An 8,242-nucleotide genomic window follows, 5' to 3' on the forward strand; every position below is an offset into this window, starting at 1 on the left:
TGTTTGCTCCCCTTAGCACTATGTGTTTTTTTTAATATATTTTATTGATTTTTTACAGAGAGGAAGGCAAAGACATAGATAGTTAGAAACATCGATGGGAGAGAAACATTGATCAGCTGCCTCCTGCACATCTCCCACTGGGGATGTGCCCACAACCCAGGTACATGCCCTTGACCAGAATCAAACCTGGGACCTTTCTGCAGGCCGATGCTCTATCCACTGAGCCAAACCGGTTTTGGCAGTGCTATGTGTTTTAACCAGGGTCACCTCTCCGAGAAAGGTTGTTTCCCCAGGTAGGGATTTTTCCCTGAAGTTAGGGAGGGAATAAAACCCCTTAACTCAATGCCAGGCGGGTAGTTAATCACTTTAACTACAATCATCCTTAAGCTACAAAATCTTTACTCCCTGGAATGACAATAAGAAACGCCCTAACCTTTGGAATAGAAATTGACAGGATTAAAATCAACTGGTATAAATACAGATGTAACAAGACAATAAAACACAGAACTTGGCTGGAGATCATAGCTAGAGATCCTGGCTAGGCTGCTGATCAACTGAACTCTGTCTCAGTGTCATTCCTTCTTTGCCAACTCCGTCCACACCTTTGGGGACCCCTGGACCTGCTGGGGTTGGACCCCAACACAGAGCTAAAACTGGGAAGGCCCCTGGCACACTGGGAGGAGGTGGTCATCCAAACCTTGGATGAGGCTCTAGAATACTTCTTGATGCATAACTGCAGGTGAGAGAGGAACAGGAGTACAAAGAAGACCACACCCACCAGCCAGTGCCCGCCTAAGAGTATAGAGAGACTTAATGACAATAGAGAGCTCCCTCTCCCCACACCAGGCTCACCAGCTGAGTAACAAGTGACAGAGAGAGGTCACTAGGAGAGGACCAAGACTGTGGAGACAGACCCTCGTTGATGTGCAATGCAAAGGGAAGACCTAATGCTGAGGGTGAAGCAGACACAGAGAAAAACTACCAGCAAACCAGCCCCCCAACTGTCACACAAGGAGTCACTAAAGGAATTTGCTGTTGTGGTGTATTGAGGCTAAAACCACTGCAGCAGAGGAAGGGAATCACAATCTCATACCAGCTCTTAACTCATTTTGCACTCTAAAAACCCAGCAAAGAAACAGGTGTATGCATTTCCAGGCATAAAATCTATTTTTCACATCTCTACTCTCCTAAGCAAGGTGTCTGACTTTCAACAAAAAATTATGAGACAGACAAAAAGGTGAGAAAAACAACACATTGTCAAAAATAAAGCAGTCAGCGGAACCAGACTTGGTATGACAGAGATGTCAGAGCTACCTGACAGGGAATTCAAAATAGCTATGATGCCCACCACCCAGCCCACCTTCCTCAGCTCCCACCCGGCCCACTCAGCTCGCAGGCCCACTCAGCTCGCAGGCCCACTCTAGCGCGCTATGGTTAAATACTCATAGGTGTAGATATATATACACATTAGAGGCCCAATGCATGAAATTCATGCAAAAGTAGGCCTTCTTTCCTCCAGCTGCCAGCACTGGCTTGCCTCTGGCACCTGGGACCCAAGTTTTCCTTGCTGCCCCAGCTTCATCCAGAAGGATGTCTGGCCTAATTAGCATACTACACTTTTACTATTATACTAGAGGCCCAGTGCACGAATTCGGGCATGGGCCCAATTGGGGACGGAGGTGGCTGTGGGGAGGGGCTGCAGGTCGTTGGCCGGCTGGTCCTGCCCCTGATTGGGGTGGTGGGGGCCCATCATAACAGTAGCAAAATTACAGTTATGAAGTAGACGGCCCAGTCCCAATTGGTGGATTGGGGCCAGGCCTATTGGAAGGAGGAGATGGCAGGAGGTTGGCCTGCAGGCCCTGCCCCCGATTGGGGTGGGGGGGGCCAATTGGGGGTGGGGCCACGTATTAAAGGGTCAAGGCATTAGGAAGTTTAAGAACCACTGTCTTAAATGGTACAGGTGCTCAGTAAATTTACTGAATGGAATTTTTAAAAAAATACATTTTATTGATTTTTTTACAGAGAGGAAGGGAGAGGGATAGAGAATTAGAAACATCAATGAGAGAGAAACCTCAATGAGCTGCCTCATGCACACCACTACTGGGGATGTGCCCACAGTCAAGGTACATGCCCTTGACCGGAATCGAACCTGGGATCTTCAGTCCGCAGGCCAATGCTCTGTCCACTGAGCCAAACCAGTTAGGGCTTACTGAATGGAATTTAATGTTAGAGATATCTAGACACAAATCTGAATGCCTGGGAATCACCATGCCCTTGAAGTAATTAGTTCTCTCAAGCTAGATTCCACAGGGCCTCAGAGAAGGTCCAAAGATACTATATAGGGTTCATTTCTGGGCCCTCAATTCTTTCCTTTCCATTCTCTTCAATATCATATATCCCAATGACTAGAAACTAAATACTGATGATCCTTGAATGTATATACCAATCTTTAGAGAAACTTGGGCATCTCCTATTTTTCCCTCTCTGTCCATCTCTCCCCATTTGCCTCCAATTCATCAAGGAGTGATGTGCCAAATCTCTTCTAATTCTCCCCCGGTTAATGCACTCCTGCCATCATGGCCATAGTCTAAGCCATCATCAGCACTCTCCAAAATTTCTGAGTTTCTCAGATGATCATCCTGTTTTACGCTCTTAATTTCAACTCACTGTTCATAAAGCAGTTAAAAGATTATCTTAAAAACCTAAATCATATTATGTGTTTGTTTAAGTTGTTAAAACAACTTCAGTGGCTTCCCATTTACTTAAAATCATCCAATCACTTTACTATTTTGTTCCTCAAAGCTCTGCACACAACTACACTCCCAGTCATGAGCCTCCTGTCAGTTCCTCTAACTCAGACACCTCTTTCCTTCCTTAGAACCTTCGCTACTGCAGTTCACTTCTGCTGGATCAGAGCTTCTCAAATTATCCATAAAGGATCAGATCTTTCCTTTTCTTCAATCTATCATAAAGTCATACTGTCTAAAGCAGAGTAAAAACCAATGACTGGAAAAAATTGTTAAAGAAATACTTTTCATTTTCAGATTTAACAGACATAAAGGTAGTCTATCAAATTACTATACATATTTCAAATGCTTATTCTCAATGTATACACAGATCTCATTAGGGTTCAGGAATAGTTTGCTGAAGGGGAAGATCCTTGGGCTACTGAGTGGCCCTGTGTTAGAGTACTTTGTGTATGGCTGATTCCATCTGCTAAATTCTTGGCTTAAATGTCACTTCTTCAAAGAGTCTGCCCCTCACTATGCTATCTAATTAGGTCCATCCCTCTTTATAATATTTTCTATCACTTATTTTTTTCATTCATTACACTTATCTAAATTACACACACACATACCCACACACATACACACACACACACACACACACACACCCCACACACCAACCCCTCCCACACACACACACCCACACCCCCCACACCCACACACACCCTTCTCTGCTTACGTTATTCCCTGCCTGTTCCTCATAAACCCCAGGTGACAGGTATGTAACCTTTTTTTCTTTTTTTAACTAATGCATACCAATTGCAATGTCAAAAATGTCAAATCTAGTTGAGACTAATGAATTTCTCAGAGCGTTAATGAAGTGTGAAACTCCAAACTCATGTGACCATTAGATCTTTCTTCAGGATATATACTGTCAACTAACTGCATTGTGGAAAATACTGATCTAAAGAAATAACTGGAAATTTTGCATATGCTAAAACTACTTTCCCCGGGTTATAGAGTTTAAGTTGCATTGATATTTAAACTTAACCTGCTATTATTATGTCATGGGTGGAAAAAGTAGAGAATTAGAATTATGCCAAAGATTTGGTGGGAGAGAGTGCGCGACATTCATTTGCCCATTTTTCTCTTAGTTTCCTTTCTACCTTTTCATATTCTGGGGCTAAAACACTGAAAATTAAATTTCCAGATTTCTCAGCTGGATGATTTCTGAGTGGGTTCTTCCAAAAAGAGGCACACACAGAAGATTGGAAAGCTGAAGGAAAATTTTAAAATATGTATTTTTATTTTTAAAAATATTATAACTGTTCCTGACAGCAGTGGTAGCCTCAGGCTTCAGTGCCATTCTTGTCTTCTGGACTGTGGCTAGCAGCTACAGTTCCCAAAGCAAAAAAAACAGCAACAAAGCCAACTGGCTGTGGCCTCCATAATCTTCGGCAGCTGCAGCAGCGATGACAATGGATTTGGCAATGGCATGGCTTCCGGCCTCCAGCAGTGTCTGCTGTGAGCATCCAGCCGGGTCTGGCAACACTGCCTTCTCCCTGGTGTTCCTCTAGCCAGGGCTGGTAGGGACTTCCTATAGTCACTGGCTCTTCATTACCCCGCCTTCTGCCTTTTGCTCCATTGGGCCTTCCAATGCAGTCTAAGATCCCCTCTGTTTAAAATAACTACAGTAGTTTGCTTTTCTGACTGGACTCTGATTGATATGGGGACAAGGTGGGAGAAGGTGATTCTATCTTATAGGCCAGGGGTGGGCAAACTTTTTGACTCGAGGGCCACAATGGGTTCTTAAACTGGACCGGAGGGCCGGGACAAAAGCATGGATGGAGTGTTTGTGTGAACTAATATAAATTCAAAGTAAACATCATTACATAAGAGGGTACGATCTTTTTTTTCAATAGTTTTATTCATTTCAAACGGGCCAGATGTGGCCCGCAGGCCGTAGTTTGCCCACGGCTGTTCTAGACAGATTGCATGACGGTAGAAAATTATCTTCTCTGTCTGATGTCAATGAGTCAAGAATAAACATTTAGAGAAACACCCAGAACAAAATTCTGGGAACAAATCAAGAGTAGAAACCAGTCCAGGATCCTCACCCTGATCAATCACAGATGGGGTGGCGTCTGCAAATCATTTCATGGTTCTGAACCTAGCAGTCCTCAATTCCTTCCTCCCTGATTGCTTCCAACCCCTAGGGGAGCACAGAAGCCTGTAACCTCCCCCTACACTCTCTTTCAAGCCACCCCAGCCACCCCCAAATAAGCATTCTAAGTGCCCCGTGCTTGCTCTGCCAATGTAGCTTCCAGACAGGTTTCCAAGATGCCAACTCTGTCTTCAACTGGACATCACCCAACACCCTATCTAAGTAGAAAATCAGGAGTTGCCACTATTCAACAGTTATTTAGCACGTCTCCTGTGAGGCACTGGGCAGGGGAAAACAAGCTTACCTAATGTGTGGAGAAGGATGCATACAAATAACAGTAAAGCTTTGAGTGAAACAAGGGCTGTCACAGAGATACAAATTAAGGCAACAAGTACCGGGAGGAGGGAACAATTAATTCTGTGGAGATCCTTCTAAAGCAGTGGTTCTCAATCTTCCTAATGCCGCGACCCTTTAACAGTTCCTCATGTTGTGGTGACCCCCAACCATAAAATTATTTCCGTTGCTACTTCATAACTGTAATGTTGCTACTGTTATGAATTGTAATGTAAATATCTGATATGCAGGATGTATTTAGGCGACCCCTGTGAAAGGGTCGTTCGACCCCCAAAGGGGTCGCGACCCACAGGTTGAGAACCGCTGTAAGGCTTCACAGCCAATCACTGAATGTAGTCGAGCATAGGGCTCAAGATGGCACTGAGTGAAAAGAGCTGCGGCCAGTGGAGTCAGATTCAGTGGAACATGCCGAGGACAGACCTACATTATTTCTCTAACGGCACTCAGAATCCATATGAGGCTTTTACACTAAACAGGTATGTGAAAATATTTGAAAACTTGAAATTATATATAAAGAAATATAAAATATTTTTATATCTGTTACACTTAGGGTATATGGATGGTATCTACCACTGTGATGCCCAAGACATAATAAGCAAAAAGAATTGTGGTGTTTTTTTTTTTAAATCCTCACCCAAGGATATGCTTTTTATTGATTAGAGAGAGAGAGGAAGGGAGAGGGAGAAACAACAATGTGAGAAACACCAATTTGTTACCTCATTTACCTGTCCTGAACAGGGATCAAACCCACAACCTGGGTATGTGCCCTGACTGTGAACCTTCGACACTTCGGTGCACAGGATAATGCTCTAACTACTGAGCACACCAGGCAGGGACAAAAAGAATTGTCTTAATAAATTACCAAATAATAACACAAACAGATCAACCAAAATGTTGTTGGAAAGAAATAACAATGTTGAAAGGCTAAAAATGCAAGAAAGAATTCAATATCTCTTTGAACAATTTAGAGTATTACTGACTTGGAAGGCCACTAAGAAATAACAATAGTTTATGGGTGTAAAGAAGCTGGAAGTGTGATTTAATATTGCATAATAAGAAGCAAATTACAGAAATATATCCTGAACTCATTTAATTTCTGCATATTCCGTGATCAGTGAAGAAACAGTAATGGCATTGAGATTTTTGAATGCTATTACATGGGAAATTGGTTATGAATTTTCAAAGTAAAATGGTGAAAATACCAATAAAGTCAGCACTATTCTGAGCTATGTATAAATGAGGAACTCTAATCCAGGTGAGGACATTTTAAACCTCAAGCCTCTCAAACAATCTTGCAATAAATTGCACCCATAATTATCTCACTTTCCTTTGATTAGAACTATATCAAAAGGATGGAGAGAAACTGAATAGAGAAGTAAGAAAAGCAGCTTAGTATTGAGGAAATTGACTTATGAAAAATATTCTAGGAACAAAATATGTGCAACTTTGCAAAGAGATGACTAAGGACTTATGCCAGTCTATAAATATTTGAAAGGTATAAACATCCAGTATGGGAGGAATTATTTAGCATGATATGAAAAGCTATAATTACAGTTTATGAAATGAAATGAGACAACCAAGATTTAAAGCACTCAAAACCACCTTATTTGGGATGCTGAAGACCTATATTTGAAATGACAAATTGTATGACCTTTGAAGCACCTTAATGCTTTTGTCTGGTTTTTAAAATTTCTATCTTTAAAAATATATAACAATTTAATGAAGAGAGATAGGCATAATAAATCACTTCTTAAGGGTGAGTACAATAAATACTTGATTATAGTATTCTATGTATTTTGCATATTCCCTGCTCTAAATATATATATATGGTGGTTCACTCAATTATTTGACAAATAAAATACAAAAGACAAACAAAAATCCATAAATTCTTTCCCAATCAAATGTTAATCTTTTTCACTAGAACTACATACTAGCAAGGAGCAAAACTCACTAATTGGAATTTTGCCTAAGCATTTGTGAAGGATTGTATATTATTGATCTAACCGAAGTTATGTACCTCATTGGGGTAAAGACATATGTTGGCTGCTTTACATTGAAAAGAATCAAGATTTTTATTTGCACTAATTACTGCCTCTTTCTTGAATTGTTTCTTTCCCTATGAAAAACCTATATCTGACCACATCCACTCTCCTATGCCCATGTTTCATATCTTACACTGATGTCTTGCTGTTTCCTCAACTTAATAGACTCCAAATCAAATTCATTTGACAAACAAAATAAAACTTACTCCACACTTTCTATATGCCAGGCTCTGAGGTAGAGATCAAATCTTGATTTTGAAAGAATACCTATGGGTAGGAACTCCTAGATGTTATCTCCCCACCTTTAACCATTTCCTAAGTTTAAACTACATAACTCTATTAAAAACAATATCTATGGCTGGGTTCCCAAGAAGTACAAGATTTATTGAGATCGGCTGTTCATGATTTATTGAGAGATTACTCCCAGGATAAAAGGAGTAAGGTGAGTGGGACACAACAGAGGGAGGAACTAAATACTAGTAAAGCCATGGTCACAGCTGGAGTCTAGTTTCAGCCAGATCTGTGGGGAGCTCTGGAGCATGAATGGTACCATTGAGTTGACCCCACCTCCAGGCAAGTAGCATTGTCTTCAGTATGTCCATGTCAATTAAGCATTGACTATGGCAGCCTTGGGCAAACTACGGCCCGAGGGCTGGATTCGGCCCTTTGAAATGAATAAAACTAAAAAAAAAAAAAGACCGTACCCTTTTATGTAATGATGTTTACTTTGAATTTATATTAGTTCACACAAACACTCCATCCATGCTTTTGTTCCGGCCCTCAGGTCCAGTTTAAGAACCCATTGTGGCCCTCGAGTCAAAAAGTTTGCCCACTCCTGGACTATGGGCTGCTTGAAGGGCGTACGAGAGGAGGAGTCTGGCCGCTGGGGGCTGGATCCCTCCGCGCCCGCCAGCTCCGTGTGTCCGGACCGGCTGCGGCTGCGTGGCCGGCAGCGG

The sequence above is a fragment of the Myotis davidii genome, unplaced genomic scaffold (assembly GCF_000327345.1).
Source record: "Myotis davidii unplaced genomic scaffold, ASM32734v1 scaffold803, whole genome shotgun sequence".
NCBI lineage: Eukaryota > Metazoa > Chordata > Mammalia > Chiroptera > Vespertilionidae > Myotis > Myotis davidii.